A 7,509-nucleotide genomic window follows, 5' to 3' on the forward strand; every position below is an offset into this window, starting at 1 on the left:
ACGAAATTCGACGGAATGTAATAAAACTGGATTGAGCTGATTTAGCTACTAGCGTCAAGGCGAATTAATGAGGAGTAATATAGGTGTTCTGCATACTTTTAATATGTTTTTGGTTTTCCATTTTTCGATTTTTGGGCAGTCGAAGAAGAAATTTGTGCTGCTGCTAATTGCACTAAGCCGAGAGAATACCATTCTTATATTAATTCATTGGAGTAACACGCCGCACCTGCAATAGACAGGTGGAGACAAAAGTGATATTTAGTCTTTGGTCGAAAGAAAAAGCGATCTAGCAAAAATTTAGCTTACCCCTGATTGGGTCTGACACTTTCTGAGTTTTGTTTTCTTATTAATTGTTGCGGCCAACTGGCGGCTGGCAAATTCGCTCAGCTCTACGCGCACTTATTTCTTTTTCTTTAATCACCCTTATTAAAATTCACTTCAGATCACAAATTACTTTTCTTCCGAGGTTAAACGCGATTGTAAATTGGCGCACTTCGAACTTTCTTTGAGTCAACCCTTTTCCACGGCGGACAGAATGTAATAGCAAGATCTGAGCTCCGGTCGCCGTAGGGAAGGCTATTTACAGCTAAAGACCTTAACTAAATTTACATTGCCTACTTTTGGCTGTTTATTTAAATTTAAATTAATTTTTCTTGCTACAAACGCCACTACAAATATATCCGCTGAGATCGGACTTTTGGGTTTTTTTTCTAGAAACCACCAAAGAGCGATTCGCGAGTGGAGCGATTATTTTGTACCATGCGGTTAATGTTTAATGTCTTTCGCATGGTACTTTCCCACGAACTGCCCTTACAGTTTTTCCAACTCATAGTAACTAGTACCAAGCTTACGAGTTATTCTAGCCTTGATAAAAGTAGGAACTAGTTTACCATTAAAACCCTGAGAGAAGTTGCTTTGTTGTAAACTAACTCTTGTTTCAAAAAGGTCATCCTCGGTCAGTTTGCGTAAAAGGAAATTTTGTAAAATGATCGAGTACAATAAATATGCCAATATGACCAGCCTAAGAACGGGGATACGGTTCAAGATAATCAACATATAATTATTGAAAGAAGCGCTGAGTCTCTCCACTTTTTCCCATAGGAGGTCTTAGAACACAATTCGGATGTTTAGTCGCTTTGCAAATTTCACATTTATTGATATACTCTTTGACTTTCGAAACATATTTTGGACAGTAAATAGTTTCTTATTTATCCCACAATGCGACGCTAAGGGATCATCGTGGTCAATTTATAGGCATTGGGAACCAACTATTTGGGTATCTATAATTACCCAAGCATGTCATCGGCAACTCTGTCTCCCGAGGTATGCTCGGAGGCTCAATAAATAAAGCTGTCGAGAACGTTGACATCTGGCATTTAAGTCTGATGATGCAAAACTTTAGACTTCTAAAACTCATAATCCAGGGATTTATAATATGAAGAGTGCATATCAATAAGTTTATCCACATCTAGAGCCGATAAATCGTCCGTATGAGTACGGGATAAAGCATCTGGTACAGTATTTTTAATGCCCTTACTATGTTGTAGGAGCATGTATATCTTTGGAGCTTGAGAGCCCATCGAGATTTACGACTACTCAGATCCACTTTCCTCATGAGCCATTAAAAGGATGAGTGGTCAGTAATGACAGTAAATGGATGGCCTTCCACGTAACCTAGCTAGCGGATACTTAAATGTGCAGGTAGCCATTTTTTCTCCATAGCTGAATAATTACTTTGGCACTTATTCAACTTACGGGACATAAGTGCTAAGGGGAACTCGTCACCTGCATCGTTCATTTGGACGAGAACACCACTAACGCCAGTGTGACTTGCATCACAATATATCAAATAGGGAGCCTTAAAACTCGGTGCATGCAACACAGGGGCTTTACACATTTCAGTTTTAAGCGCCTGGAAAGCTTGCTCTGCCGCTTCTGATCATTCAAACTTTTTTCGAGTCTTCAAGGCATCAGTCAATGGCGAAACTATAACGAAATTTCGAATGAACTTGTGGTACCACCCAGTCATGCCGAGGAAGCGATGCAATTGTTTAAGCGAGCGAGGCGCTGAGTACTCAGCAATTTATGTTAGTTAGTCAACTATTTTATCAGCACTTATTCGAATAATACCCTGACCAACTACATGATCAAGATAATTAACTTCTTTTAGACAAAACTTGATTTTTTCGACGTTAGTAGTTAACCCGGCATCCTTTATTTTGCAAGCTAATTAAGTTAACACGGCAAGATAACGGTCGAACGTATCAAATAATCAGGAATTATTCTGTCCATCAATTTGGGGCGTTAGACAGGGGCGTTAGATATGTGTGTAGAGCTCGAGATTCAGAAATCCCAAAAACTTCAAATCTTGTCAAATTTGCATCGGACAGGCAAGCAACCAACAGGCACACAAACGCATAAATGCTTCAATCCATATAGAAAAGTGTGTAAGTGTGAGTGCTTGGCAGGCCCAAAAAGATATCATGCACTCATGCCAACGTTCAGGTACCCTTACCAGCAACAAGCATGGATAATAGCAATTTTTCACATGAACTGGCCAAAACCTTTAATAATATTGCACAACTGCCTACTCGAAAGAGTGTGCGTGCGCATAAGTAGCAAGTCGCAAAAATTGAACATTTTCAATTGGTCTTTTCTTAGAATTCTTCGAAACGCCGACGTTGAAATACCCTTGCAGAAATACGACTTAGCTTTTTTCCCCACAGTAAAAAAAAAAAAATTAGAATATAAACTATTAATTTTAATTAATTTGGGTCATTTAAGTTTTTATTAAATAGACATAAGTCGGTAGGCCTTAAGGGTCGTGACAGGCCCCGCAGAAGGAGTCTTGTTGCGGTAAGGCTGCAGTATTGTCTTCGTCACTGTAACTACAATTTGACAATCCGCTGCGTCCGCTATTCAAAACAGCAATTTTCCAATTTGAATGCTACTTGCGAACTGGCAGATCCGTTCTGGTCGATCAACCCAGTAGATTGATTTCTAATCGCGTTTCCACGGACGGTTGGCTGGGCTCGATTAGATCGAATAAAAAACAAGTAAGAGGTTATAGTCGGGAGCTCCCGACTAGGGGATACCCTGAACCCTCTTCACCAAAACACCAAATAAAAATTGTTCCCTTGGCAGGGTTCGAGCTCGCAACTAACCGCACCACTTGCCGCTGCCTCTACTCAAGGGCCACACCAATAACTAAGCTTTAATGAGAAAAAAACCAATCAAAATAACAGCACAGAAAACAATATAATCGCAATTGCAATGCTGTTGATAGAATTCAAAGCAGACGCGCATGAACGTGTGTATACAGAAATTCTTGCAATTGCGCTAGCTGCCGCAAACACGTGGTGGGTTTCTTACCCGATCTTGATGTAATTTTCATCAAAAGATCTGATTGTACTTTAAAATATTCGTGTATTCTCACAATTGCATTTAAATTGTGGCTTATATTGGTGGGCAGCATATGAAAATTGGTTTATTTACTTGATTTATAGCTTTGTGGTGGTAGCGGGGAGGTGGTGATGGGTACAAAATGAAATGATGGAATGGGGAGGTGGTGATGGGTACAAAATGAAATGATGGAATGATGGGTATATCAAGTTTGGTGACTCTAGCTCTTATTATTTACCCAATTTGCTCAAAAAACAAGATTTCGATATCGATTTTTATCGATTACTTGGAAACGGGACAAGTTATCGAACAAACTCGATCTGCTCGGGCATTAGGAGGCCCCACAGCTAAAATTTCAAGTCTCTAGCTCTTATAGGTTCTGATATCCTTTCGTTCATACATACGGACATACGGACGGACGAGACGGACGGATAGACGGACAGACAGACAGACGGACATGGCTAGATCGACTCGGCTATTGATGCTGATCAAGAATGTATATACTTTATGGGGTCGGAGATGCTTCCTTCTGCCTGTTCCATACATTTGCACAAATACAATATACCCTGATTACCCATTTTTAATGGGTTCAGGGTATGAAAACTGGTTTCGTGTGTAGATAAAAATTTGCTAATTAATTGGTTGTGTGGCAGTCTCATCGCCTTAATAAAATATCTATAATCGATAAATCATAGCTTAGTCGTGAACGAGTTCGGAACTGGATCAGCTCTCGTTTCCCAAAAACTACTTACTAGAGACAGTCATGAAAATTGTTTATTCATATAAAATATATTCATACTTTGTTTACAATAAATAAAATATGCGAGTAAGGTCGCACAGTTGGATTTACCAGAGCATGTTGCACCTTGTGGGCCTAAATTTGTTGTTAGCTTTTCGGGCACCATGTTGGGCGCAAATTACATTATATAGTGTGTGCGTAGTGTTTGCCTAGTCCCTGTGGATTACCGCTTGTCTTGTACTGTCCTAGTCGTTGAGCTAGGCGTACCACTGGCTAAGGAAATCTACTGGCGTATAGAGGATTTCGGGGGTCGTGCACTTCTTGCTTTTGCTGCTTATGCTCGTCAGATGGGGCGTGGATTCTTTCCCTTGTCACACTATACTGACACCATAAATGTAATGAATAAGTGCACTTTCTGTAGTTACTATGAAATGGCTAAAGGTCAAACTGATATTAATGAATTGGAGTACTGAAGGCGTTAATAGTACCCTGTTCTCTACCCGCCCTACCTTGGCGGCACCTATTATCTGTCTTGGGCCGCCCCTATTTCTAGATCACATTTGTTCTAATAGTTATGCATAATATCATTTATGTCATACCGGTGACGAACCCGTCAAAGAGATTAAACGTTCATGTCAATTTAACATCTGACGAAGCATTCATTTATTTCATTGCAAAATCTTGTAACTAACCGTGACTTCATATCATTATCAATTAAATATAGCAAAATATCAAATAAAGAGGAAGGAATCTGACTTTCTTAATCGCAAAAAGAAAGAATAGCTATGTTACCCTGATTTAAATTTGGTCGCAAATAGTCATACGAATTACAAACAATGCGTGTACTTGCCAGGTAATTATTGACTCACATACATTCCCTCGTTGTGCTCGTTGGGCCCATCGATGCAGAAGCAGAGTGATGTAGATCCGGATTAAAAGATATATATGCTGAAATTCATATGATTATGCGAGAAGCTATGGCAGATTGGGCTATTCTCATTTGGGCATTTTTACAAAAATTGTGTGCGTGCTTTAAGGCTAAATAAAAGACGGACTATTATTGGTATTGAAAATGTATATGTTAAATTAAATGTCAAAGGTAATGGCTGCGATACTGTACGAATGGCTGATGGACACGACGGGTCGCCTTTCAAAAGCGCCGAGCCCATTTGAAGCAGCTGCGTTCACTTTTACTACACCCGAAGTCACACTCGCCGGCCAGTCTCGGTTCACTTTGTGCAACAGTAGCTTATGAAGGGCGCTCGCAAGCGCTAACTAGCGTCGGTACTCTGGCAGCTGCGCGGGAGGTGAAGCTGGTGGCGACAGTTCCGTTGTTCCTTGTGCGTGAACAGCTCGTTGAATCTCTTGCTCTTCCAGATAAGAAACTATCGTGGGATAAGGCGGCCGACCGGACCTATCCGCAATGTGCAAGCACACAAAAAGGGGGCAGCACGAAGGCACTTGCAGAAGCCGGCCGGTCGCGTGATTTAAATTTCAACGCTGTAATTCAAATTTTGGTTGACTCCAATATCACTTATATTCACATCCCATTATCACCTTTCACAATTTATTTGGCTCACCACTCAATACTACTGTAATTTGGATGCGATCACCTAGTGGCTGTCTCGTGATTCGAGAACTTGAATTTTGCGCTTTACAGAAGAACGGGGTCTTACATAACGGCCACGAGTTTAGAACACTGTCTCAAATCCTAAATTGTGCAGTTTCTAATTGACACTTCTACCTTCTCTGGCGGTGCGATTGAAAGTGAATTTGGCTTTGCAAAATTCTTTATGGGCAGCGTAGTTGAATGTTCTACAAGCACAGGGCAGATATACGGACCGTTAGAGCGAGGATAACTGTAAACTGGCGTGATTGTTCTTTCGTCTGCTTTGCGCTGCTTGCTGGTGTTCGTGCGTGGGAGAGTAAAGATGAGCATGGGAGCGCGTATACATGCTCGCATATTGAATTCGCCGCAAAGGGAAACGAATTCGCCTGTTCATTTGTCGCTTCGCAAGAAAGGGTATCGAGAGGTATATCCGCCAATAATCAACTTGGCCATCTCAGCAGCCTTACTCTCCCAGGGCATAACAAATTGGTCGCAGGCACCTTTGGGGAGACGAGGAGAAGGCCAATGCGTTTGCTCACCACCTGGAGGCGACCTTCACGCCCCTTCATTTCGCAGATGATGCTAAGCGCCGTAAAGTGGCTGTATCACTTAATGCGCCACTGCAGATGACTCTCCCAAGTAGAAGCATATTCCCTGCGACAATCGGGACACAGCTGAAAGCGCTCGAGCTGAAGAAGACGAAATTGACAACAAAGCAGCCAAGGCACATGACGCAAAGGTGTCATGGCGCTCGCGATATTTTTCAACTCCTTGCTCAGGCTTAGTCACTTCCCGAAGCAATGGAACGTGCGAAGATTATCATGATCGCCAAACCCGGTAAGCCGCTAACACAGCTGGAATCTTACCGCCCTATAAGCCTGCTGCCAACGCTTTCGAAAGTCTTTGAGCGATTCCTGCTAAGTCGACTTCTGGAGCTCGACGAGGTCATGCGCCTGGTCCCGGACCATCAGTTTGGCTTCAGAAAGTCTCACGGCTGCCCCGAGCAGGTTCACCGGATAGTCAACCCTGTACTGGAGGCATGAACAGACGCAATACTGCGTCGGACCTTTCAAACAGGCGTTCGACAAGGCCTGGCACGATGGCCCTCTCTCCAAAATCAAAGCCCTACTCCCTGCGCCACATTTTAGCATCCTGAGCTCCCTTCTAGCAGGACGCACCTTTGACGTGGCCGTTAAAGACCAAAGGTCGGCTATCAAAGGCATTCAAGCAGTTGTCCTACTAGGCAGCGTCCTCGGTCCGATGCTGAACACGCTGTACACGCCGGACCTCCCCACACAAGGACAAACCAGTGCAGCCCTTAGCCCCGCAAGACTGCAGGTTCAAACTTCTGCGGATGACACCGCCTTCCTGGCTTCGCACGAATCTTTACAAGCTGCAACAAATGGTTACGGTGCGATGGAGGTACCATTGAGCAAACCAGCTCATTCTGCTACTTGAGCGTCCACTTGGACCGATGGTTCATATGGGGGTCCCACATAGCGGCAACGAGTGCAAAATGCTTGAGAAGGATTCAAATGCTCGACTGGCTACTAAAGCCCCAAACCAAGCTGCATGTTTCCACGAGAGCACTGCTACTTAAGACGATGGTAAAACCTATCTGGACATATGCTATTCAAGTTTGGGGAACGGCGTCAGCACACCAGCTGCGTCGCATAAGGGTGGTCCAAGCCAAGGCAGATCGCAAGGTTGCCGGCCTGCCATGGTACGTGACTACCGACGCCATCGAAAGTGATTTCCG

Source organism: Drosophila montana, unplaced genomic scaffold (genome assembly GCF_035044405.1).
Source record: "Drosophila montana isolate Dmon_TW-CO22-7 unplaced genomic scaffold, ASM3504440v1 contig_140_1, whole genome shotgun sequence".
Taxonomy (NCBI): Eukaryota; Metazoa; Arthropoda; class Insecta; order Diptera; family Drosophilidae; genus Drosophila; species Drosophila montana.